This window comes from Helianthus annuus, chromosome 12 (genome assembly GCF_002127325.2).
Source record: "Helianthus annuus cultivar XRQ/B chromosome 12, HanXRQr2.0-SUNRISE, whole genome shotgun sequence".
NCBI lineage: Eukaryota > Viridiplantae > Streptophyta > Magnoliopsida > Asterales > Asteraceae > Helianthus > Helianthus annuus.
The window spans coordinates 154,908,709-154,935,488 of NC_035444.2; the positions used below are offsets into that span (position 1 = coordinate 154,908,709).

The following is a 26,780-nucleotide window of genomic DNA, read 5'->3' on the forward strand; positions in this document are numbered from 1 at the left end:
TTGAGTTCCAACGAACTCTAACAAACGGAATACGACTATGTTTACGTACCTTGACCTCCCGATCCATGATCTCAATAGGCTCTTCAACAAACTGCAACTTGTCATCAATCTTGAGCTCTTGAAACGGTACTACTAGTGTTTCGTCAACCAAGCACTTCTTCAACTGCGAAACGTGAAAGACACCGTGGACATTACCCAACTCAGCAGGTAACTCAAGCTTGTAAGCGACTTTACCGATCCGTTCCAGGATTTTGAATGGCCCAACATATCGCGGATTAAGCTTGCCACGCTTCCCGAAACGTACAACACCCTTCCACGGTGAAACTTTCAACATAACTCGATCACCTACTGCAAACTCTAACGGTTTGCTACGCTTGTCGGCGTAGCTTTTCTGGCGGTCACGCGCTGCTGCCATGCGGTTCCTGATCTGAACAATCTTCTCCGAAGTTTCCAATACAAGCTCAGGACCCGTAATCTGACTGTCTCCCACTTCGGCCCAACAGAGAGGAGAACGGCATTTCCGCCCGTACAATGCTTCGAACGGAGCTGCCTTGATACTAGTATGGTAGTTGTTGTTGTAGGAGAACTCTATCAATGGCAAATGTTTCTCCCATCCTTTCCCAAAATCAATCACACATGCCCGCAAGATGTCTTCAAGCGTCTGAATGGTGCGCTCACCTCTGACCATCCGTCTGTGGGTGATAAGCAATACTCATGTCGAGGCGTGAACCAAACGATTTGTGCATAGCCTGCCATAACTCAGAAGTAAAACGCGGATCTCGATCTGAAATGATAGAAGTTGGTACCCCGTGCCTAGATACAACCTCCTTAAGATAAACTGCTGCCAGCTGTGAATACTTATCTGTTTCCTTGATTGCCAGAAAGTGTGCTGACTTCGTGAGACGGTCGACAATCACCCAAATAGTATCGCTCCCAGCCTGCGTTCTCGGTAATCCCATAACAAAATCCATGGCGATTTGTTCCCATTTCCAAATGGGTATCTCTGGCTGCTGGAGTAGACCCGAAGGTTTCTGGTACTCTGCTTTGACTCTAGCACAGGTCAAGCACTTACTCACGTATGTTGCGATGATAGCTTTCATATTCGGCCACCAATACAAGACTTTGAGATCCTGATACATCTTATCAGATCCCGGGTGAACAGAGTATCGAGACTTATGTGCTTCATCCATCACAAGTTCGCGGAGATCGCCAAACAGAGGAACCCATAATCTCCCCATAAAATAGTAAATGCCATCAGACTTTTGCTCGAACTTCTTGTTCATACCACGCAAACCCTCTGCTTCAATGTTTCCAACCTTTAAGGCCTCGACCTGAGCTGAATGAATCCGTGTGGGTAAATCAGAGTGAATAGTAAGCTGTAGAGCACGAACACGCTTCGGCTTCGTTTCCTTGCGGCTAAGAGCATCTGCTACAACGTTAGCTTTACCTGGGTGATACTTGATGGCACACTCGTAATCATTGAACAACTCTACCCAACGACGCTGACGCATATTCAATTCTTTCTGGTCGAAGATATGCTGAAGGCTCTTGTGATCAGTATAGATGGTGCATTTCGTGCCGTACAGATAATGCCTCCAAATCTTCAGTGCAAAGACCACTGCTTCTAACTCCAAGTCGTGTGTCGTGTAGTTTTTCTCGTGTACTTTCAACTGACAAGAAGCATAAGCTATCACCTTCTCGCGTTGCATCAACACGCAACCGAGACCCTGAATCGAAGCATCACAATAAACCACAAAATCCTCGGTACCATCTGGTAGAGATAGAATTGGCGCGCTACATAATTTTTGTTTCAAAAGCTGGAAAGCATCCTCCTGTTTCGTTCCCCAAGAGTAAACTACCTTCTTCTGTGTTAATGAGGTGAGTGGCTGAGCAATCTTCGAGAAGTTCTGAATAAAACGACGATAATACCCTGCTAGACCGAGAAATTACCGCACCTCCGAAGGATTCCTTGGTGCCGCCCAATTTCTAATGGCGTCGATCTTGGCAGGATCCACATGTATGCCCATCTCATTAACTATATGCCCCAGAAAATGTACCTCCGGTATCCAAAAATCACACTTAGAAAATTTCGCGTACAACTGCTCCCTCCTCAGGAGTTCTAGGATAAGGCGTAGATGCCGCTCATGATCCTCCTTGTTCTTGGAATAAATTAGAATGTCGTCGATAAAAACGATAACGAAGTCGTCAAGGTATGGCTTGCACACGCGGTTCATGAGATCCATGAAGACCGCGGGTGCGTTGGTCAACCCGAATGGCATAACCAAGAACTCATAGTGACCGTATCGCGTCCGAAACGCTGTTTTGGGAACGTCATCCTCTCTGACTCGCACCTGATGATATCCCGACCTTAAGTCGATTTTTGAATAAAAACTTGACCCTTGCAGCTGGTCAAACAGGTCGTCGATACGAGGCAAAGGGTAACGGTTCTTAACCGTCACCTTGTTGAGCTCGCGATAATCTATACACATCCGAAAAGACCCATCCTTCTTCTTCACAAATAGAACTGGGGCTCCCCAAGGGGAAGAGCTAGGTCGGATGAAACCCCTATCCAACAGCTCTTGGAGTTGGTTTGACAATTCCTGCAACTCCCCTGGCGCAAGACGGTATGGCGCACGAGCAACCGGGGCTGCCGCTGGGGCGAGGTCGATCTGGAATTCCACCTGACGATGTGGAGGTAAACCAGGGAATTCCTCAGGAAATACGTCAGGATATTCACGAACAACTGGAAGATCCTCAATCTTCCTTTCATCAGACTGTGAATCAGTGACAAGGGCTAAAATAGCAGGATAGCCCTTACGCAGATACTTCTGAGCCTTCATTGCTGAAACAATACTAACTGGGGTCCCACTGCGATGACCCTGAACCAATAAAGATTCTCCACCAGGAAGGCGGACACGTACGATCTTCTCCTTACAGAGAATCTCCGCCTGATACTTGGACAACCAGTCCATACCGATAATCACGTCGAAGCTTCCAAGAGTAATGGGAAGTAGGTCAATGTCGAATACTTGACCCAGAAGATCGAGTTTACACCCAACTAGGACATGCGAAGCTTCGATTGTTTTACCATTTGCTATCTCTACAATGTGTTTCATTACGAGAGGTGTAGGACTTAACCCTAACTGAGAACTGAACCCCAAAGACACGTAACTCCAATCGGCACCAGAGTCAAATAAAATACAAGCAAATACACCGTTTACTGAAAACGTACCAGTAACCACGTTGCCGTCGTTCCGCGCTTCCCCCGCTCCTAACACAAACCCGCGCCCACGCGCAACATTACCCCCATTGTTTCCCGCATTGTTATTCCCGTTGTTACCCCCTGTGTTCTGCTTCAGCTGAGGGCAATCTCGCTTGAAGTGCCCCTCGGCCCCACACTGAGAACACCCTTTTTGAGTACCCTGGTTCTGCTGAGTCTGTTGTCTACCCGACTGCTGTGATGGCTGCTGCTGAGCTGGAAGTGTAGCCCTACAATCCCTAGCCACGTGCCCTGATCGGTTACACCGATGACAAACCCGAGCACACTGTCCCTTGTGATGATAGTTACACTTGTTGCACAAAGGTAGCTTCCCCGCATATGATCCCTGCCCTGACTTGTTACTCTGGTTTTGATTCACTGACGATGACTGGCTGAAACTACGGTTGCTGCCAGTATCCGTCTTCTTCTGAGGCTGTGCAGAGTTGGACCCCTTGTCCATATCGTTCCACTTACGCTTGCTATCCGTAGCAGGTGCAGTGGAAGTAGTAGCGGCTGTGGTAGTACTAGAAAGACGTGGTGGTAGTGAATTGCTCTCCACCTCTTGATCAACGATCTTGTGAGCCAAACGGACAATCTGAGTTAAGTTATTAAGGTTTGCCGCAGTAACCAAACCCTTCACCCGTGGAGGTAATCCCTTGATAAACAACTCAATTCTTCGAGGCATAGGTCGAGACAAATTCGGACACAAGTCAGCCAACTCATACGATCGCTTCACGTATGCTTCAATTTCGGATCCCACCATTTTCAAATCATAATACTCGTTTTCTAATTTCTGTATTTCATCACGAGGACAATATTCCTCCCTCATCAATTCTTTAAAGTCGTCCCACGTAGTGGCGTTCGCCGCCTTGATGCCTAACAGCTGAACCTGGGCATTCCACCAGGTCAAGGCACCATCTTCGAGCGTGCCCGCAGCAAATTTCACTCTGTCCCCAACCGGGCAGTTACACATCGCGAATACGGACTCTGCCTTTTCGAACCAACGCAAGAGTCCTACAGCCCCTTCAGTCCCACTGAAGGTCTGCGGCTTACAATCCATGAAGGTTTTAAACGTGCAAACAGGTGGGTGAGGCGGATTTTGTGGCGCCGGCTGACCTATTAATGAGAGAAAATATAACAACAAGTAAGACTCAAGTATACGACTCAAAGAGAAAGAGTATTTGGTACATGTCGTACCAGCCTGATAAGCTGCCAAGGCTGCAGCCACCTGGGCGTTGATTAAATCCGCTAACTCAGCTTGTGTCATATTGATTTGGCCACGTCCACCACCGCGGCCTCCACCACGTCCACCACGACGGCCTCCACCACATCCGTTCATGATTCTATAAATATGGGAAAAAGGAACGAATTTAACAGACAAGTTCAAGTAGATGCCAAGTATTGCTATGGTATTCACAGTTTTCGAGGTTCTAATACAAGATTGACTAACAACGCGGAATTCCTTTTTCACACTAGTCGAGATTTACTGGGACTCACATGCACCCCACGTTGTTATTATGTGTGCACCCATAATAATAACCCAAGTTGCATGTTTATCTCAGTTCCTCCCAACTCGTGTTAAAAGGTTTCCCCAAATTCAAGCAACATGATCAATGACATCACAACATAGAGCATGTAAGTTCAAGAAGAGTCCTACTCTTAAAACACGTAACATAGACCGATAACATAGAAATTCGTATTGTAATATCAGGTGTGCGTTTGAGTGTGATACTAATCATGAGTATGTACTAAATATGCTATGCAATAGTAAACAAGAGACGAACCTTGCTTCCTGGAGCTGAGTGTCATGGTCAATGTCGGATCAGTTCAGTTATAGTCTGGTTTTGTAAAACATTTTAAAACCAAGTTCACTATAACCAGTGGCTCTGATACCAAACTGTCACACCCTCAAATTACCACTTAGGGAGTATCCCTGTTAGGCGTGTGACCCCTAGTAATGAGCCACCAATTACATTGAATCCATAAGTTTAAAATATAGTTTCATCATTTAATAGTAATAAAATCCAAACATAAGTAATTCGAAAACCATCAAGTTCAGCAGAAGCGTTAACGTATCATAATATAAATACTTTCCAAACAACCATGGTAAATAAATGTTTGATAAATAAACCCATCAATGCAACTATGACCACTCTCGCCCTCCAGCCAGCAAGTTCCTGTTTCCAAGTACCTAACGACCTGCGAGCATGTAACAAGTGTATCAGACAAAGCTGGCGAGTTCACAGTTTTAGAAAACGTTTGTTACCAGTTGTATGTAAAACAGTGCAATAACCAATGCAAGTAATATTGTTAATATCTCAATTCCGAACAAGACGGCTCCTGAAATACATGACTGCCCTTCCCACGTTCTCCTATCTAGTACTGGGCCACGACTGGGTCATTAGTTCACATCCGTCCTATCTAGGAGCGGTGTGAGGGTGCCAAACCTAAGTAGCGCTACCAACTAATACCCGTTTCCCTCCAGGTAACATAATAAGGGACTTACAAGAATGATAGGTGAGAATATTAACCAATATATCCGTTTTTACCCAAAAGACTTATCCCTCCACGGGATACCCACTGACTGTCCCCAACCACTGGGACGCATGCTCGAATGTAGTGAACTCACTTTTGGTTTGCTCGGTTAAACGTGTTACTTGTTTACTGTTGACCGACCAACCCTAGAATGATTATCATCATACATCAGTTTTGTATTCACATTGTATCACGTAAACTGTCACATAATTCACAAGCAACGAATGAATACGACACATATTTCTACCGTTTATCATAACAAGTGTACGATCTCCAATGGACCACATGTTACATAATAATTATTCAGGTTGCACGTTACTTTGTTTCTTATGCATAATCGGCTAACAAGCATGACAACCCCATCAATCTATTTAGGTGTGGCCCATCGGCCTTGTCGGGTTAGGTACACGAGTGACATGGGTCAAGCAGACCATAACTATTTTACGTTCCCGAGCCCAAAACCAAACCGGCCCAACTGTGCTTTAAGCACTGTTCCACTCGAATGCAACCCACCCATTTAGCACTAGCCCAACCAATAACTTATAACCTCATTCAACACATTAATAATCCAAACAATATATATGTAACTGTTAGAGTGTTCGGTCCAAATAAAAGGTCCAGATTATGTGCACCATGTTTATAACAGTGACCCACATTCATTTCTATCATGCTATCTAATAAACAATCAGAGCATGCTTTCATAAATAACCCCACTATGATTGCCATGCACCAAGTCAAAGATAATGTTATGTGATTTATGAACTTAGAACCTCATGTGTAAGTAATCTATACCCTCAACATTCGGATCAGTTACACGATTCTAACACACCTTCAAAACATATTAGTAGGCGACACTGAAGCATGTTCTTATTACAATTATTATTGCATACATTCTGATCGAGTTATACACGTAACTATCTCCACATAATGAGCAACAAATCTGAATCAATATGTCTAGACTAAACTATCACATATCCGATCATACTACCAGGTTACATCACCCGATCATCATTCTACCATCCTATTTATCATGTAACCTTTATATCACCAATATGTATAATACGAGAACAGTTTATCATACAACCGGAAATCATGAATCAAAATAAATCATCACAGCATGAGACTAGTTCATCTATTTCCAAGTAATGTTCACTAAAAGTCAAGACATCTCATGGATCAATCATTACTATCATCAACAGCCACATGGCCAACTGACACTTTCATGCATATTTGAAACATTAGCCGACAATACAGAGATCAATTTCAAGTTGGCTGCACTTTCAATGCATAGCACATGCACTGATATTATGTGTGCAATCTAACAAGGTATTGGCCCCACAAAACAAAGCAACAAATGATAAAATAACATTACTAACCAAAACTCTCGATTCACCAGGAGAATGCTTCGAGGGGGGAGTGGGATTCTCTTCTGCCGACGCAACTTGAGTGAGGGAAAAGTAGGGTTTTAGTTCTAATTTGTGATCACACTTAATTCGCGTGTACAGGTAGTTAAACGGACAAGGAACTGGGCCGGTTATGCTTACTAAACAAATGGTAATTTGGGCCGATCATGTTTGTCAATCAAGACTGTGATTTTGGATCAAGACTGTGATTTGGGCCGATTATAACCATAATGCGGAACCGTATATGGGCCAAGTTCGATCAATTATGACAATGGGTTTCTTACTCAAACAAACACATATACGTTGCGGTCTGATTATACTAACACATATAATTCTAACAAGACTACCACAATCATTAAACAGAATCATACAAGTACGGATACAAGCACGGCACGCTAAAGAGGAATAACGAAGAGTTAGGATTGCGCTACTAACCTTGAAAGTTCGGGTTGTCACACTCTCCATCTCTGTTTCTCTCATTTTCACCTCTTGTGCTCCCGGTTGATCCGTAACGCGACCCGGTGCTCCAGTTTTCGACCCAGTGACTCGTAAAACTCTCGCAAAGCTCCTTAAACTCCATCAAACCTGCAAAATACATTTTTGATTAGAAGTAGGCTATCAGAAATTAAAACTTATGTAAAAACATCGAGTTATGCAATAACGAACACCGGTTTTCAACCACGTATCATTTATTCCTTACGATGACGTGTAATCCTCAATGGCCCGAGATATCATGTAATTTGAAACCTGGTCAAACCGCACAAGATCGTCCAGATCTTGTTTCACGAATATTTCGTGCTAAATTAAAGGATCTTTAGGAGCAGCTCTTTAAGAAAATTTACTCGGAGAGGTTTTGGCATACGTTTATGTCATTAAGTGTCAAAAGCGTGGTTTGCCGCATGCACATTTCCTCCTTATCATGCACCCGCCATACAAAATTAATAATCCAGACCATTATGATAAGGTAATTTGTGCTGAAATTCCTGACAAGGTACGACATCCACAACTACACGAGGTTGTTGTCAAGCACATGATTCATGGTCCATGCGGAAATTTACGGACAGAGAGTCCTTGTATGCAGGGTGATCCAAAGGTATGTCGCTTTCATTATCCTAGACAGTTTAATGAGTAGACAACACAAGGAGAAGATGCATATCCATTATATCGAAGGAGAAACACTGGAATAACGGTGGACGTACGAGGAAAAACTCTTGATAACAGATGGGTTGTCCCTTATAACCCAAGGCTTTTAATGATGTATAATTGCCACATGAATGTCGAGGTTTGCTCGAGTATAAAATCTGTTAAATATCTGTTCAAATATATATACAAAGGGCATGATAAATAGGTTATTCATGTTGATCTAGACGCACCAGATGTTATTAATGAGATAAAGAGGTTTCAGGATGCACGCTACGTATCCCCCTCGGAGGCTATGTGGCGTATATTTTCTTTCCCTCTTTCTCATATCTATCCTGCTGTTTTGGCCTTACAACTTCATCTCCCGAACAAGCAGATGGTTAGATTTAGAGAAAATGATATCATGTCAGAAATTATTGATAGGGAAAGAGATAAGAGAACCTTGTTGACTGCGTTTTTTTAGTATAACCATGGGCATGAATCGGCAAGGCAATATTTGTATAAGGATTTCCCGAGATACTTCACATGGAATGCATCCTCACGTCGTTGGTGTCCTCGTGGTACTAGGCCACAAAGAGGTCGTATTGTTAGTGCCAATCCAGCCGAAGGGGAAAGGTACTACTTACGCCTACTGTTGTGTAATATCAGAGGACCTACTTCTTTTGAAGATCTTTATACGGTTAATGGTATTAAGTACACGTCATTTCGAAAAGCAGCTCTTGAGGTAGGCTTGATAGAGAATGATAATAGTCTATCGCAATGTCTCACAGAAGCGTCTCTATTTCAGTTTCCCAATGCTCTTAGAAGGTTATTCACAACAATAATGATTTTCTGCGAACCTGATGATATTCGTAAGCTATGGAATGATCACTTTGATGCACTATCTGAAGATCACAGGTTACAATGTGAAAGTGTGGAACGTGTTCAAAATATGGTTCTTACTGACATCAGGGTCATCCTACAATCTATGGGTAAAAATATTGATGATTTCAAAAGAAGAGTGAGGTGCAAGAGGAGTACAGGATAGTTGTGGAACCTAAACACTTATCTGCCATAGATGAACTTAATTCAGACCAAAGAAGAGTGTTTGATGAGATCATGGCACATGTGGATAATAATCGTCCAGATGTGGTCTTTATAGATGGTCCGGGTGGAACGGGAAAAACATTTCTGTACAAAGCTCTGCTTGCTCAAGTACGTTCACGTGGTCTTATTGCTCTTGCGACAACTTCATCAGGTGCCGCAGCTAATAATATGCCAGGTGGGAGAACGGCCCACTCGAGATTCAAGATTCCCATTTGTGTTAATAACAATTCGACGTGTACCATAAAAAAACAAAGTGGGGTAGCTGAACTAATTAGGTCCTCAAGGTTAATCATATGGGATGAGGCATCGATGGCAAAACGTCAGGCGATAGAGGCAGTCGATCGAACATTGCAAGACATTACAGGTGTTAGACTCCCATTTGGTGGAAAGACAATGGTTATGGGGGGAGATTTTGGACAAGTGTTACCGGTTGTTAAACGCGGAACTAGAGCACAGATTGTAGACTCCAGCCTGCGGATGTCGCCTCTTTGGCATTTGACTAAAAAGATGCGGTTGACGATAAACATGAGAGCGCTAAATGATCCATGGTATTCTGATTTTCTTTTAAGAGTCGGTGATCGGTCTGAAGAATCGATCGAAGGAAGCTATATTCGCATACCAGACGACATGACAATTCCTTTCAGTAATCCAGAAAACTCTATAAAAGAATTGATCAATGCAGTCTTTTCGTCAATTCAAAGTAATGTATATTCTTCTGATTATATAATCTCTAGAGCAATATTATCCACTAAGAGTGTTGACGAAATCAATGATCAAATGATTGACATGTTTCAAGGGGATGAAAAGGTTTACTATAGTTTCGATGAAGTCGAAGACGATCGCCACAACTTCTATCCGGTCGAGTTCTTAAACTCACTAACTGTTAGTGGTTTGCCGCCTCACAGACTTTGTTTAAAAATCGATTACCCTATAATATTGTTGCGGAATATTGATCCATCACATGGTTTGTGTAATGGCACAAGATTGATATGTAAAGGCTTCCAGCGTAATGTTATTGATGCTGAGATAGCTGTCGGGCAACATGCCGGAAAAAGAGTATTTTTGCCAAGAATCCCTTTGTGTCTTTCTGAAGACGACATGTTCCCGTTCAAGCTAAAAAGAAAACAATTCCCCATTCGACTTAGTTTTTCCATGACAATCAACAAAGCTCAAGGTCAAACAATTCCGCATATTGGTGTTTATCTTCCGGATTCAGTATTTTCGTATGGACAACTTTATGTCGCTTTATCAAGAGGGATATCACGTGCTAATACAAAGGTATTTTTACATCCTGCCAAAGACTTTAGACGAGACGGGGTATACACCTCAAATGTTGTCTATCGAGAGGTGTTACGTGACGAATGAAATACTTGTGAGTGAGAATGTGATGATTTTTTATGCATTTGGTGGTTAACGCAATTACATTCTAAATATAGTATAAATGATGTTATTATTTTACACACTTTGGTCTCTTTTACTCACTTATTTATTTTTCTCTTGCAGATTGATTAAGAATTTGTTATGGATAAGACAGAGAGCAAAATGGAAGATGTGTCAGGTATCTACCTATCTATCATATCATATAACTGGCAATTACATGATAAAACATATGTAACTAAAATACTTAACATTTCTTTCAGTTCTCCAAATTGCTCCAGCACCAGCACCTACTACTGATGTATCAGTAAAAGAGGAGACCAAAGAAGAAACTCATCCTCCAAAAGATGTAACAATCAAACACGAAGAGATACAAGAAATTCCAGAGGACGTTGATCTCGATGATGAGAAATGGTGGCGTGACAATATGGATGAGATCCTTGAGATGTTTAAGCCATATGATCACTAAATTTTTAACCTCGTGATGCAAGTACTTGAAATTTGAGCTTTTAGTTTTCAACATTTATGTTTAAGACTTATCTTTCCTTATTTGTGTGCTACTTTATATAACTTTTAATTATGTTTAAGATTATTTTTTCTTATTCGTGTGTTACTTTATTACACCAATGGTTTCTTGAATTACTTGATAATTAAAATTCTAGACATGTGTAACACTTATGACATATATCCACCACAATAATAAAAATATTATACGAATAAGAAAACTATCAGAAATGAGTGCCGCAATGCAAAGTGTCGTCCCCGCCGCATCGCGCGGGCACCCTACTAGTAATATAGTATAGATAAAAAATAGTTCTTATTGAGATATTAAAGCTAACAAAAAAATTTAGGACAAGCAAATGTTAAGCTAATTAAAAAAATTAACATAAATTTCTTCTTCTGGTTCATTGTTGTGAATTGCAAAGTGTTGGGCTCCACACTAACTTGCAACTTTGAGCGGTCTCCTTCTGTATGTGTAACATATGTTGAATTGGCTCGACCTACATTGGTCACGCTTCTAGGAAAAGACACCACAAATGACTCCCCCGCTACTACTTCAACTGTCATAGAAGGGTAGTTTATATCTTTGGTAGCCAATTTCATAGGGCAACTAGCATTTTTGTGGATCACACTTCCTAGAGTTTGAGATATGTTGCGCCATATCTTAAAATACTCCTGGACAAAGTTTTAATAGACGAGTCCTGGATCTATGGCCTTCTGAGTATAGAGAAGCATTTAACTCGCTATGACACAATAACAAAAAAGAATGAGATGGCAGTTCAGGTTATCTTTTAATTAGTCATTATATAGAAAAAGAAGCAAACATGTTCATTGATAAGATTCAATCTACTCTAATATTTATGAGTGGGTGTTTGATGGCATGATCTCATAATAGATTGATTACATGCAAATGTATGATAATGATAAGATTAGTTTATACACAACTCAATAAGTGTTATGCTTGGGTAGGATATGCTAACATGCTCACACTCAAGGACATAACACATAATTTAAGTACCAGTTACCTGTAGACATTAGAGCTGATTTGATTGCGGACGGAGACCACTTGGGATGAAAAGACATTACAAAAGCTGTTGCAGCTGCCACATGGGGGCAAGCCACTGATTTCCCTGATGGGATGCTAAATTTCGCAATGTTCTTATCCCATGTAACTTCAGATCTTGTGGCTATTGGTGAAAAAGCCGCTAGAATTTCTACACCAGGGGCTATTACATCCGGCTAGAAGAACCAGGGCTATTATAGCCGCTAGAATTTCTACACCAGTGTTCTTATCCCATGTAACTTCAGATCTTATGGCTTAGAGCTGGTTTGTTCACAACTTGTGAAAATGTCAATCTATACATATTATTTACCTTGTAAAAAGATGAAATACATATTTTTCAGACTCTTCACGAGCCGTGCCGAGCCGAGCCAGGGCAAGCTTAGGCTGGACTCGTTATAAACCGAGCCGGCTCGGCTCATATTTGAAACCGCGTTGAAACTTGAAGCTCAAGCTCCGTTTAGTTTTTAACCGAGATAGCTTGGCTCGACTTAGTTTAGCTCGATTTTAAAAAGAAAATTTAAAAGATATCTTTGAACGATTTTAAAATGAAAATTTAAAAGATATCTTTGAAAATTCAATAGTCTAAATTGTTAATAGATATTTAAAAAAAACATATCCAAAATAAGTTAACCTAATACATTACAAACTAAAATCAAATTCAACCAAACACAAAATAAGTTTCAAATTTCAATAAAATATACAATATAAGTTCATTAGGATGAATTCCCAAATATGCCATAAATATCCATTTGCACTCTACATGCATGTACATAATAATCGTTTTTTTTTTTTTTTTTTTTTTTTTTTTTTTTTTTTTTTTGTAATATCTTATATGTACAGAAAAATCAAATATAGTAAAAGTAAATTAATCTGAGCTAAACTTAGCCGAGCTAACGAGCGAGTCAAACTGAGCCGAGCTGAGTTAGGCTCGCTTTCTATCGAGCCGGTTATTGCGCTCAATAACATATAATCAGAATTGATCTCATTAGCATATAAGAAGAAATACCATAAACAATAATCCGTCACAGCGAGCATTCATATCCATTACGGTTCTAGCACTTGAACAGTTTATAGCAAGGCCTTTGTAGACATTTGTTACAAGTTCAAAATAGTCTGTATCCTCATGAAAGGCCAGTTCAGCCTTTGAGGCCATGGTGTAGACCAGTGGCGGAGCTAGCCCAAAAATTAAGGGGCATCCCATTTTTTTGGGATTAAGGGTATCCTTTGTATAAAACTGGATTTTTTTTACACTACGAAAACGGTATAAAGACGGGGTTGAGTGATAGCCCGTGCTACCCTTTTTAATACACTAGCTCCGCCCCTGGTGTAGACCATGTATTTGTTACTGGAATACAGCCATCAAGAGATGTAAACCTAAACAATGACGATGATGCTTATGATAGCTCTAGTACTATATTACAAGCATGTAGTCGTCTAACCTGAAGTTTTGTTTTCTTTACGTGATTTGTAATAAGAAGAAAAAAGAGGCTATAACTAGCCCGATTTCAAGCCACTATCTTACAACAAAAAGATTTGGAGAGAGTTACCATGGCTGCAAAATAACAGAAAACAGTTTAATTAACAGAATATTAAGGATAAATAGAGAACACTTCAACTGAACACAATAAAAAATGCCACTTTTTTATCTTTAACAAATTTGAAAAAATCGACTTGTAAATTCAGGTTATGTTGGATCTTAAAAATATAGCTTAAAACAAAAGGAATCACATGTATAGACATGTCAAACGGGTCCATACGTCATTTAAGTGTAGTCTTAAAGCATAAAGTGATAAAACCTTCTAAAGTCAAACGGGTCCATACGTCATTTAAGTGTAGTCTTAAAGCATAAAGTGATAAAACCTCCTAAATAATTGTAGACCGGGTGGCAAGGTATTCTAAAATCATTACTATACTTTTTCGGTTTTTTTTTTTGTTAATATACTAAGTAATTTATTTTTATACATATTTAATATTATATTAAGTAATCGTATTTTTATAATTTTTATTTACAAAATTTCACCAGATTCAAGATCAAATTTCAAGTTGAAGACATTAGTGCTGATGTTTCGATAATATCATTTCATCATCCAGCTGACCAACTTATTGAGAAATTTATTCTTAAATCTGCAAAACAATTGATTGAGGAAAACACAATTGTCGTATGAATATTTAATATTTAAATTTTATATAATAGATTTTTATGGTTACATTTTTTACTATTGTTTTATATATGAAATACTATAATTCGATGTTTTTCAGGATGTTGATTACATTACATTTGCAGTTGATTTAAACACATGATTGGGAAGATGTTTGCTTTTAAGTTTGAGATAACAAGTAATAACTTGGCAACTTTTCATAAAGTTTATGGTGTTACAAACATTACTGATGATAACTCAATTATTAAAGAGCTCAAAAAGTTGAAGGTTAAAGAGGTATTAGTTATACAATCAAGAAATTATTACATTACTGAATATTTCTATTTAATCAACATTTGGTTATTACTTACTCACTTTTATCATTTGTCCTAGGGAAACATCCATAAAGATGACAAAAAATGTACTCCTATTAGCACCGTTAAAAATGATGATGCAAATAACATTGGTGATAAAATCTGTTTAACGTTTTATAAAAATAAAATAAGCAAGCGTAAACTGCTTGATGTTTACAACTTTGAAGGCGACTCAACTATAGGTAATTCTACAACTCAAAGTAACTTCAAGGATGTGGATGATGTTAGCAACAAGGAATTTAACCATCCAACCTCAAAGAACGGAAAATACTCGAGATGATTTTATGCATTTTCAGTTTTGACTTTTGATTGTTTTATTTTGTTCAATGTGTGTCGTCAACCTCTTTAGATCTTTATTTTCGTTTATTGACATTATTGTTTGACGTGTTCAGGCCCGGTTTTAGGGCTGGGCAGCCTGGGCAGATGCCAAGGCCTGAAGGGTTTATAGGGCCCGACAAAACTTCAAGGCCTAGATTTTTAAGTGAGCACTATTATGTTAAATATTTAATAAATAAGTTCAATAACAAAAAATGAAGCTAGTTTAATGGTTAAGACACTCAAATTTGAAAACCAAGCTCACAACTTCTAATCCCCTCATATGCATTTTTATTTAAACAATTTTCAACTATTAGTCTCTTGCGTTTTTATTTATCAACCCACTTAATTAATTAACAGTTTGATCTAGTTAACAAGATGATTATATGATTCATTGGTTAATGTTTAGGGTTATAGTCTTAAGGTCATGAGTTCAAATCCCATAATTAACTTTTATTTTTAGTTAATGATTTTGTAACGATTCATTTTCTAAAAACAATATTAATGTTTTATAAAGTAAGATTACGCGACATGTTATGCCTAAAACATCACTAATTTGAATCACATATTTATATATATATATATATGGGTGTATAAACATATTTTATCAAACTACACCATTTTTGGTTTGTTTTGTTTATTTTGTAACAATTATCATCGTACTATGGTTTCTTGATATATAGCTGATGAGTTTATATTATAATAAGTGGACCCAATTTTTTTGTTTCGCTCGAGGCCCAAAATTTTGTTATCGTTCTTGGAGACGGCCCTGAAAAGAACCATGTAAAGAAAAATGTTAATAGGCAGGAGATTAGGAAGTGGGACTAATGGTGTTAATTGTACGTGTATTGAAAAGTTAAGCAATTGGATTTGGAGTCTGGAGATTAGGCGAGTGGTCTCTTCTTTACAATAAAGGGGCTGTTAAAAAGGATTGTATGGAATACATTTGTTTGGGCTGTTATGTTAAAAAGGCAAATGGATTCTATGCGTGTACATGCATGCCATGCATGAGATAACTAGTGGTGGGTTGTCATTGCATGTTTTTTCTGCTTTTTTCTAATTATGTTGTTATGTGGTAGTATCCTTAATTTCTTTTGATTCCTTGTTCTTCGTACCATATTACCACACATCATAAAAAATTACAACATATAATTCAAATAGAGATTAGGAAGTGGGCCGATCAAAAGTGTTAACTGTGTGTTGAAAAGTTAAGCAATTGGAGATTAGTCCAGTGTTATCTTCTTTACAATAATGGCGTTGTTAAAAGGAGATTAGGCCAGTGTTATCTTCTAGGGCCGGCCAAACCATGCTGTCGTCCGACACCAACTGATTGATTGCAATTAAAAATATGCATCACCTTATCATTTGGATTGTTATTTATTAAAAAGGTAAACTCAAACATTTAGTAGATATAAATACATGTGTTAAAATCTTCAGCGGAATTAATTATATTTAACCATCAATAACAATGACCGTTGTAAAATTTATCGGGTAACCCACCACCCGTAGGGTGTTTTTGGGCGTTTTTCCCCAAGAAACCCCCCCCCCCACACCCCACACCCCACACCCGACCACTAGGCGGTTTTTTCAAAAAAAAATGGCTAGAGCGATCTTTTTTCCACGCCTCTTGTTCAATTTGTTGGCTAATGACAGGTATTCTACTTTTTGTTTGGCCAATACCTTTTTTTTTATTGGCCAATGACAAGTGTTGTCCTTTATCTTAAAACCACTTATCAGGCGGTGTTCTTTTTAACGAATTTTGATAAGTTTTGCCCTTTACAAGGAATTTTGTTGCACGTTTTTATCCTTTAGGCGTAACCCAGTTAGATTTTCTTGTTAAATCTTGTCACCCAAGGATATTTTAGTCTTTTTATCCATTCATTTAATATTATTTAAAAGAATAAAACAAAATATGTTAAGGTTGACTCTTGAAATAAATGGGTTAAAGACTAAAATACCCTTTGGTGACAAGATTTAACAAGAAAATCTAACTGGGTTAAGCCTAAATGACAAAACGTGCAACAAAATTCCTTGTAAACGGCAAAACTTGTCAAAATTTGTTAAAAAGAACACCGCCTGACAAGTGGTATTAAGATAAAGGACAAAACTTGTAATTTTTCCTTATTGTTAACTCTTTACGCCCCTTTTAACATAATGCCCCACAATGCCCATATCCCCATTATAGACTACACCCATTTTAGAAAAACGCTTCATAATGCCTCATTGCTGACTGGACTGCCACATGACGCAAAACACTCAAGGGTGAGGACATTATTTGTGTCTTCCACTATACATGGTCTAATAATGATTATTGTTCTTATAAACTTTATCTAGAAATAACACTTTTGAAGCTCTTTGCTAAACGTAAAGATTCATTATATAAAATCTAAAGTAAAGCATATAAAGTTATATGCTTGAGAAAACAATCTCATCTTGTAAATAAGTGAAAAAAAGTTTTGGTAAGTTTGTTTATATAAAAAGTTACTTGTATTGAGTTATCAGTTTAATCACCTAGATTGGTACATAGAGTCAAAATGATATCAGTTTAATCACTTTCAACAACCGTCGATTTTGTCACTTTCAACAACTGTCGATTTTGTTATTATTAATACTGTTATAAAAAATCATAATTAATTAAATCTAAGAAGGAGCCAAAGGTTAAGTGCGTGATTGGTAGTATAAAGTCTTTCGTTTTTGTGGTTAAAGAATAGGTCCTATTTCAAAGATCTCCGATGGGAGAATTGGTGTATTAACCCCTTGTACATGTTATAAATTTTTGGGTGTTTGTCCTTGATTTGAGGACTTCCCCTTGTGTTTAATGAAAGTTAACGTTCAAAAAAAAAAAAATTGTTGTGGGGGATTTAACAGGAAGATTGGTTTGAGTAGGAAAGGTAGGAAGGAAGGAATGATGGTGTGACATGTGGCAAAGAGGAAAATAAATAAGGAGAAATATTTTGTTGTGGGTCCATCAATATTTTTATGTTTTTAGTGTATTGCGTTTTAGAAAGAAAATACATTTTTTGTGTTTTTTGTCTATCGCATTTTAGAAAAAAAACATTTATTTTTGTGTTTTTTTCCATTGCGTTTTAAGAAAAACACATTTTTGTGTTTTTATTCTATTGCGTTTTAGAAAGAAAAAAAACTCTTTTTTTGTGTTTTTAGTCCATAACGTTTTAAAAAAAACACATTTTTTTTGTATTTTTAATTCATTGTGTTTTAGGAAAAATGTGTTTTATTCCATTGCGTTTTACGAATATGGGTTTATGATTTTTTTTTCTTTTTAAAAGTATAACAATAATATATTCGTTTTAAAGATTTAAAATACTCGTTTTTATGAGGCAATTTTTATTAAAAACTTAGATGAAGTACAGTACCCTAAACTAACCTACACACCTCCATTTTTTGTTTAATTGAAGCTCTTGATTATTCAATCAAGATTATTTTATATCTTTCCTACCCAATTTAACTTTCTAATATATCTTTATATAACACTTTGTTTTTTTTGGAAGGCTCTTTATATAACACTTGTTTTGAATATTTTAAAAGAAGTAACGGGATCTGTTCGAATTGTTTATCAACTAGGTGTTGCCCCGCCTGCGTTGGGGCGATGACCGAATAATTCTTAAGAATTAAAAAATAGTACCATAGTTTTGCTAGAAAGAAAAAGTAAAAAGAGTGTTAGGCAGCTCCTTTACACGATTTTTAGCTGAGGGCAAGGTCATATTTTTATTTTTACTTGGGGGAAAATCAATTTTTTCCCGAGAGTAATCCTAATTTTTAGCTAAGGGAAAATCATATTTTAATTTTGCACTGGGGGCAAGAAAATGTAATTTTGAATTGAGGGTGATATCGTAATTTTGAACCGAGGGGAAAATAGTAAATTTTAGTTGGGGGCAAAAGCATAGGTTTATTTGGAACTGGGTCTGGGGCAAAGACGTAATTTTAAAGTGGGTATAAAATAATAAATTGGTGTAAAATCCTAATTTTGAGCCGGGGGGAAAACAAAGTTTTATTTTGAACTTGGCCGAAAACGTAATTTTGTCTGAGGGTAAAAGCGTATTTTTTTACCTAGGGCGAAATCGTATTTTCGATTTAGCTGGGTGTAAATTCATATTTTTATTTTGGACTAGGGGAAAATCATAATTTTGAACCGAGGGTAAAATCGTAATTTTGAGGTAGGGAAAACCATAATTTTATTTTTAGTTGGGGGCAAAAAAGTATTTTTAAACTGAGGGTGAAATCGTAATTTTGCACCGAGGGAAAAATCGTAATTTTGAGTTGGGGGTAAAAGCATAATTTGATTTTGAACTGGGGGCAAAGACGTAATTTTAAACTGGGGGCAAAACCGTAATTTTAAAGCGGGTATAAATTAAAAGCTGAGGGTGAAATCGCAATTTTTGAACCGATGGCAAAATCGTAATTTTGAGCTGCTGGCAAAAGGGTAATTATATTTTTTTAGTTGGGATAAAAGCGTAATTTTAAACTGTGGGCAAAACCGTAATTTTAAAGTTGATATATAATAATAAAATGGTTGGTCCAATAGAGTAGGGGTAGCCGCCCATTTCGACCAATAGCAGGGAAACACTATTCCCCGCCATGGTTTATGTATATGTTAAATAATAATAATAATAATTTTAATGACACATTCTCAATAGGGCAAACATGTTGAAAGTGGATATCCTAGCATGAATTATATCGTCAACTAGCACGTGTTACAATTTTTTAAGTTACAGTGTTTTTTATTTTTCATATTTTTTTTACTTATAAATTCATTGTCATAAAATCAAACATTAAAATTAAAGAAAAATGCTTGTGTGGATTTACTCGTCTTTGGCTGGGCGGAAGAGAAATATGCTTGTGTGGATCTCACAGGAGTCTTCCCCTTAGCTCGTTTAAGGGAATGCGGGTTTGTAGCAGGACCGGCTATAAGGAAAGCGGAATCTAAAAATGTGGATAAACACGCTAAAGCATGTGCTGATAACCAACATGCATTTGTCCCCTTCGCATTCGACACCTTTGGCTCCCTAGCTCCAGAAGCTATCTGTTTGTTGACTAGGGTTCTAAAGGTTGTCCACAGGAGTTGCTCATCAACAGGGAGCAGGGGTTTGTCTTTAATAGGCTAGGGTTTGCTATTAAGAAAGGGGTAGCGGCGCAGCTTGTTGATCGCTTACCTGCGATATTGATGTAACTTGGCCAGTATTATATATATATATATATAGAGAGAGAGAGAGAGAGAGAGAAAGGTTAACGTACAAAACTGCTTAACGTACATTACGTACGCGACGAAATTACAACATGCGTGATTAAGTTTACAACGTGCGTTATTATATTTTTGAACACTTTTGCCATGCGTGATTATGCAGCTTATGCGTGATTATGTACAAAACGTGATTAGGGTTTTAACTTCATAACTTGCGTGATTTTCAAATGCACTAGCGTAATTTCGTCGCGTACGTGAAGTACGATAAGGCGTTTTGTACATTATACTTTCTCTCTCTCTCTCTCTCTCTCTCTCTATATATATATATATATATATATATATATATATATATATATTGAATGGCAAACGAGATATATTATCACAAGACATCAGCAACCCAGCAAGAAGCGGGGAAGCCAAAAAAAGATACAAAGTCAGGCAAGCTTAAAATCAATAACATACATCAGAGCCTTCATAAAACATTTATACTAAGTCTTCTCCACTTGTCCCATGACAACACCTGGATTTTTTATCTATGCTTTAACCATGAAAAAATTGTTTCTTTGATCTCCTCCGCTATTCTTCTAAACTCGCCCGTTAGCCAGTATTTTATATATAAATAAAACCATTACGTTGAAAAAAAAAAGAAAAAAAGAAAGAACAAAATTAAAACTAAAGAAGAATAAATGAGTCATGATGATTAATCTTCAAATATCAAGATGATTCATGACGTAAACATGGACGGTTATGAATTATAGTGACCCCACAACCATATTAAAATTTGCTTTTTGTAAAACAAGAGAACCATGTTTATGTTGTGAAACTAGCCTAAGAAGAAGAAAATAATATGAAGAAGAAAGGAAAGAAAGAAGAAGAAAATAATATGAAGAAGAAATCTAATATTTCATTGATTGAGATGTATATTACAAGAGATACAAGACTATATATAATTGAGAAAACTTGTGGAACAAGCCTAATCTATTTTAGGTGTTGATAACCACATTAATAATAAATATATTCATAACACTCCCCCTTGGTTATCAACATAATACGCTTGATGCTACCTCATTAAAAACCTTGCTAGGAATACCCGGTGGGACAAAACCATAGCTAAGGGAAAAAGAGTGCAGCGTGTAATGCGCATTGTCTCCCCCTGATACTTCTGGTTGCCTCGTTAAAAACCTTACTAAGAAAACCCATTGGGATAAAACTTAGTTAAGGGAAAAAGAGTGCAACTTGAATAAATCCCCCCCCTCATTATAATATGTATCCTTTAAGTAAAGTGTGTCCATCATCCTCGAAAGTTGCTCAAAACTTTTGTAGAATGATTTGTCGTTTGATGCCTTGAAGTGCAATCCTTTACATTAAGTAAATGTTGTAAAATCTCATTGTGAGACTTCTAGTGCTTCCTCTTGTGAACAAATAACATAAGGTCCAAGACTATTTGTGTTACATTCTTTATATCTACAAGACTAACAGAACTAGCTTTCAGGGGTTAGTAAAATATAGACACATATCATTCTTACCTTAGGGTATCGACATATCTGCTTTACCATTCAAATGTCTCCTCATTGGATACATGCTATATCATGTTGATAAATTCAAATAAAAGATATATATTATCATGCATAGCTAGAAAGTTAAGTTAATGCACAGTTGCACTTTAGCCATGGTACTTTTGAAATGAGAATCTCTACTTTGGTAGGAGATGATAATAATCATTTCTTATAAAAAGTGTCTGAACAACCTTTAACATACTATAAGGTTGAGCTCTCTACATACTAAAATGTCCCACCAACATCTTCTTGATGTAATTTGATAGATGAATAAAAGTATGATTACACATATACTCGAACTGCAAGTCAAGTAATAATTAGACTGTGCTAAGGTCATTAAAAAAATTCCCCTTCTAAAAGCTCGCCAGTTTCTCTTGATGATGCTCAGACATCATCAATGTAAATTGAGATTATAGTGAACTTTTAAGAAAGAACATTTGATAAATATGGATAATATTATCAAACTTATATTGCTCTTTATCAGAATATATCATGAGTTATACAACACTCAACTTGACTATTTTAGTTCATACTATCTTTAACTTTATAAAGATACATTCTTGAGGACTTGAAATCAATGCTTCAGGCATTTGCAATCATATACATACTTCTTTCAACTTTGAAAAAAAATGTATGTGCATTCACTCTTTAGGAGTTCTATTACATATACCTCCTCATTGATTTCTATATCACATGCAAGGATGTCTTGAATATTTAATCCATATTGTACCATGCTTATACATTGTACATTAAGATTCCATAATAACCAGGCACAAGATTTTATGTATAGTTATTGGTGCACAAGAATTACATCCTTAAGATGTTTCAACTAACCTTATAAGCACTTAAATGCTTTACGATACTCATCAGGAGTTCCAATTATATTCAACGTATTCAAATATGAATTTGTATATAACGACCATATCGTTCTCGAGAATTCATTTTACATGATTTTTGATAATTCAAATCCTTGAGGGACTTTCATGTAAACTTTTAGTATCAATTGATACATGACATTCATAAGACGCATATCAATTCTCTCTATATATTACCAGACTAATAAAATATTGGAAAGTCATTACATCCACCACTAGAGAATATGTCTCATTATAATCAATCATGGGTTTTTACGAAAATCCTTGTGCACCATATTTGCCTTATCTCATTTAATTTGATTTTCACATGATTCGCATAAAAGCCCCATTAATATCCAACATACTTTACAAACCCAGTTGTATGGACTGTTGGTCCGAAAACTTTCCATTTCATTAGAGAGTTTAAATCTGCCATACTTTGCGTCTTTCCATTTTGGCCAATCATTTATGTATTTTCATTCATAGGCAGATCTTAATTCTTGATCCTCGTCATTTTATCATTTAAAGCGCTATATTATATACAAAAGTATAACAACGTCGATTTTGTTTCGATTCCATACATATCTTAGACATGATACAACTTATTGAGATCTTTATTGTCACACCCCAACCGATGGCGGAATCATCGGGGCATGGCACTGAGCGAAACGGATTGTTCAGAAGTTTCCATAACAACTATCTATATAATCCAGTTAAAGATACGTCCCATACCGTATCCCGAATAAACAAATATATTATTATAGATAACACCCAAACAAGTAGTTCTGTTCCGACAACTCAGATTTAAGTTATTACAAAACATAAATATTGTTCAATTGCTCCTAAAGACCCAGCCTGACAAGATCTACAGACAACTATGCCCTAGTTGTTTGTTCCTGACAGACAACTATTTGTTGGGGGCCTCTAAAGCTTTATTCTAGCTTCACTTCCCTAGCAAGCAAACATCTTAAACACCTGTCACATACGTTAAAATAAAGTCAATACATAAAATGTAAAAGTGAGCATACAAGTTTAATAATAGCATATAGAGTTCGAATAGTTTACGCATAACCAGCACGTACATAGAGGGAAATGATACATGTTAATTATCGACATGGACCTATCGATACCAACGACTGCGGGTTAACTGTCCGAGACAGTTCGCAATACATGATAACCACCGTAATCCATGCAAGTAATTGTCCTTAACAACCCCCGTGAGAACGGGTGCTGAGTCCAAACTATAGTACTACGTTGCTAAGGCAGGTAGACAACATTCCACGTGTAAACATAACAACAAGCATACATTTAGTCACGTAATACATGCAATCGGTTAGCGTTCAAATAAATTGAGTAGTGTGTTCGATAGTGATTTTGATAAGTAACGTATGTAACACCCAAAATTGCTAAAAGCAAAAAGGGATTCGAGTATACTCACAGTGATTGATTATAGATTGAAGGGAGCGCTGAGAGTAGGGTTAGCCTGAATAGTTCGATAGCATAATGATGAGTAACGCGGAAATGCAAACGAGTGTAAAATGGATCGAATAGCCTGGTCGATCGAACAGCAGGTTCGATCGAACGGGCTGTTCGTTCGGCTTGAAAGTCCGTTTGAACAGTCCTGTTCGATCGGCTGGTAGGCTCGATCGGCTGGACCATCCGAGTGGATTGTTTCTTCCTCTGATGTGTTTTTGTATGTTGGTTTGAACTTTTAAAGTTTTCGTTGTAGTATTCGAGAACACTAAAGTGTTCTTACCTTTCAGGTCGATCGATCGAACGGTCTGTTCGATCGGCCGGCTTAGCCGATCGGTTAAGAACTTCAGAAGTAGTTCTCAGTTGAATGTCACTCGATCGAACAGCATGCTCGATCGGGTGGCACTCCATACTACGAACGAGTTGTAAAATCGATTAAGTGCTGAAGCATAGTATCTCATGATCCGAAGAGTAATGTTTACCAATCGAGTAGCATATTCGATCGAACACCACTTCGTCAATAGCATACTTCATGAAGTTTTGAAAAGTGTGGGACCATGTGCTAGCCGATCGGCTGGTATGTCCGATCGGCTGGGCTGTCCGTTCGAACAGCCTAGCCGTTCGGCCAGCAATTCTGACCTGGTCGGCCTTTCGTCTAACACTTGGCTGTTTGATCATTTGTTATGATTTCGAGGTATTTTGACAGCGAGTTAAACCATAGAACGTGGGTTCTTACTGGCTTCACCGGTTCGGACAGGAATCACCCAAGTCCGGCCGGTGAGTTGTTCGGAACGGTAGTTTAACATTTAACCCGAAATCGGTGAACCTCGTAGATAGAATCCGAATCTTGAACCTCTTGACTGTTAGAATGATAAGTTAGTTGGTTCGAGTTTCGTTTCTATCGGTTTTAAGGTTTTGAGTGTAAAAGAGTTGAAAGAAGTTGGAAATCCTTCCATGGAAATGTTAAGATTCTTACAAATCCTAGTTTGTTTATGTGGAAATCGGTCAGATCTAAGCTATTCACGGTTGAATGAGGCCAAAGTATGATGTTCTTCAAGAACACCATGATGACATCACCCAAGAACACTTAGATCTTGGTGATTTCACGGTTAGAAATCAAGTTTTGAAAGATAGAAAGGTGTAGAATCATGTAATGATAAAAAACGTACAAGAATTAGAGTGAAAACTTACCGGAGTTGAGAGAAATCTGAGAAAAGGTGAAGAACAAGGGCTGGTTCGGTAAGAGCTTTCCAAAAGTAGAAAGAGTGACAATGACAGGGCTATTTATAGGCCTCCCAAAGAGGAAAGTGTCAACCGATCGGCTGGGCTGCTCGATCGAACAGCATGTTCGATCGGCTAGCCTCTTCGATCAGTGATTCCTGTTCGATCAGGAACCCCTTTTTGAGTGTTTTGCGACGATTCTTGATATTTCGATTTCGATGGACGATGATACGAATACGGTAGAGTTCCTAGTCAAATTACTTTTAGTCCCAACTACTATATCTAACATACAATCATCTAAAATTCACGTTTCGATGTCGGTTTCGATTGAGTTTGATTGCTTTTCGAGTTTGGATTCGAGTTTCGATTGATTCGATTGAATACCACACAAAACATAAAGTAAACACGCACAAGTAACACATAAGGCACACGTAAGTATTACCACACCAGTTTCGCATAATTCAAATTTCGAGTTCGATGATAGTTAGATCGGCTTGATTACTGATTAGTTAACTTTATCGCATTGTTACTTCCTACCATTCACAGTCGTAGATTGGTTCGCGTTAAAACATTCGATTACTTCGATTCTTTCTGATTACAACACTTACTCCACATAATACAAATAAAACTGGAATTAGACTATCTATAGTCAAAGAAAGTCAAAGTTGACTTGGACTTTGACTTTGATTTTGACATTCGAAAACACGGGGTGTTACATTTATTTTCAGGTACCTGTGGTTCTTCTTGAACCATCATGTCTACTGTCTTTCCAAAAGATTTTATTATTATAACCTTGACTTGACCATCTTAATTACTTGCTCCAATTTTCGAGGAATTGTATTACTGGAATCGACTAGTCTACCACGCTTTAGGCGTACAATAGACTCATTAGAAAATATGTGGTTGTCCTATTGGGACACAAATACAACTGGAGCATAAGCAGTTGATTATGTGACTTACTTAGTCACTCTATTTAGGTCAGTGAATTTGTCTGGTAATTTGTTCTTTAATTTTGGTAAATGAATTATCCTTTGAACTTTTGGTTCACCGTTTATAGTCAGAGGATCAAGATGACATGATAATTCATTCCACTTTTCACTTTCCAACTGCGTGTTATCTCCCCCTAATGTTGGGAACATTCATTCACAAAAGTGAAAACCAATGAGCCGTAAGCAAATCTTTCACCAATGGCTTTAACTATTTAATCATAGACAATTTTTTTTACCCAACATATATTCTCGACCCTTTTAGAAGTCCCATCTTTGTGCGGTGTGGTGGATTAGTT

At 37.7% G+C, this 26,780-nt stretch overlaps 1 protein-coding gene and 1 long non-coding RNA gene across 2 annotated transcripts in view; one reads left to right on the forward strand and one right to left on the reverse strand.

Annotated features, from left to right (window-relative positions):
* Positions 1-11,402, forward strand: part of LOC110895973 (protein LSD1-like) — a 52,426-nt gene extending 41,024 nt beyond the window's left edge. Inside the window, exons 6-7 of the transcript XR_004873835.1 lie at positions 10,927-10,981; positions 11,064-11,402. The gene's annotated coding sequence lies outside the window, so the exon portion shown is untranslated. The remainder of the gene's footprint in view (positions 1-10,926; positions 10,982-11,063) is intronic.
* Positions 11,403-13,144: 1,742 nt separating this feature from the next.
* Positions 13,145-16,664, reverse strand: LOC118484663. Its single transcript, XR_004873840.1, has 2 exons — positions 14,225-16,664; positions 13,145-14,160 (listed from the first exon to the last, which is right to left on the reverse strand). It is a non-coding gene; the product is annotated as an uncharacterized LOC118484663 (long non-coding RNA).
* Positions 16,665-26,780: the final 10,116 nt, after the last annotated feature.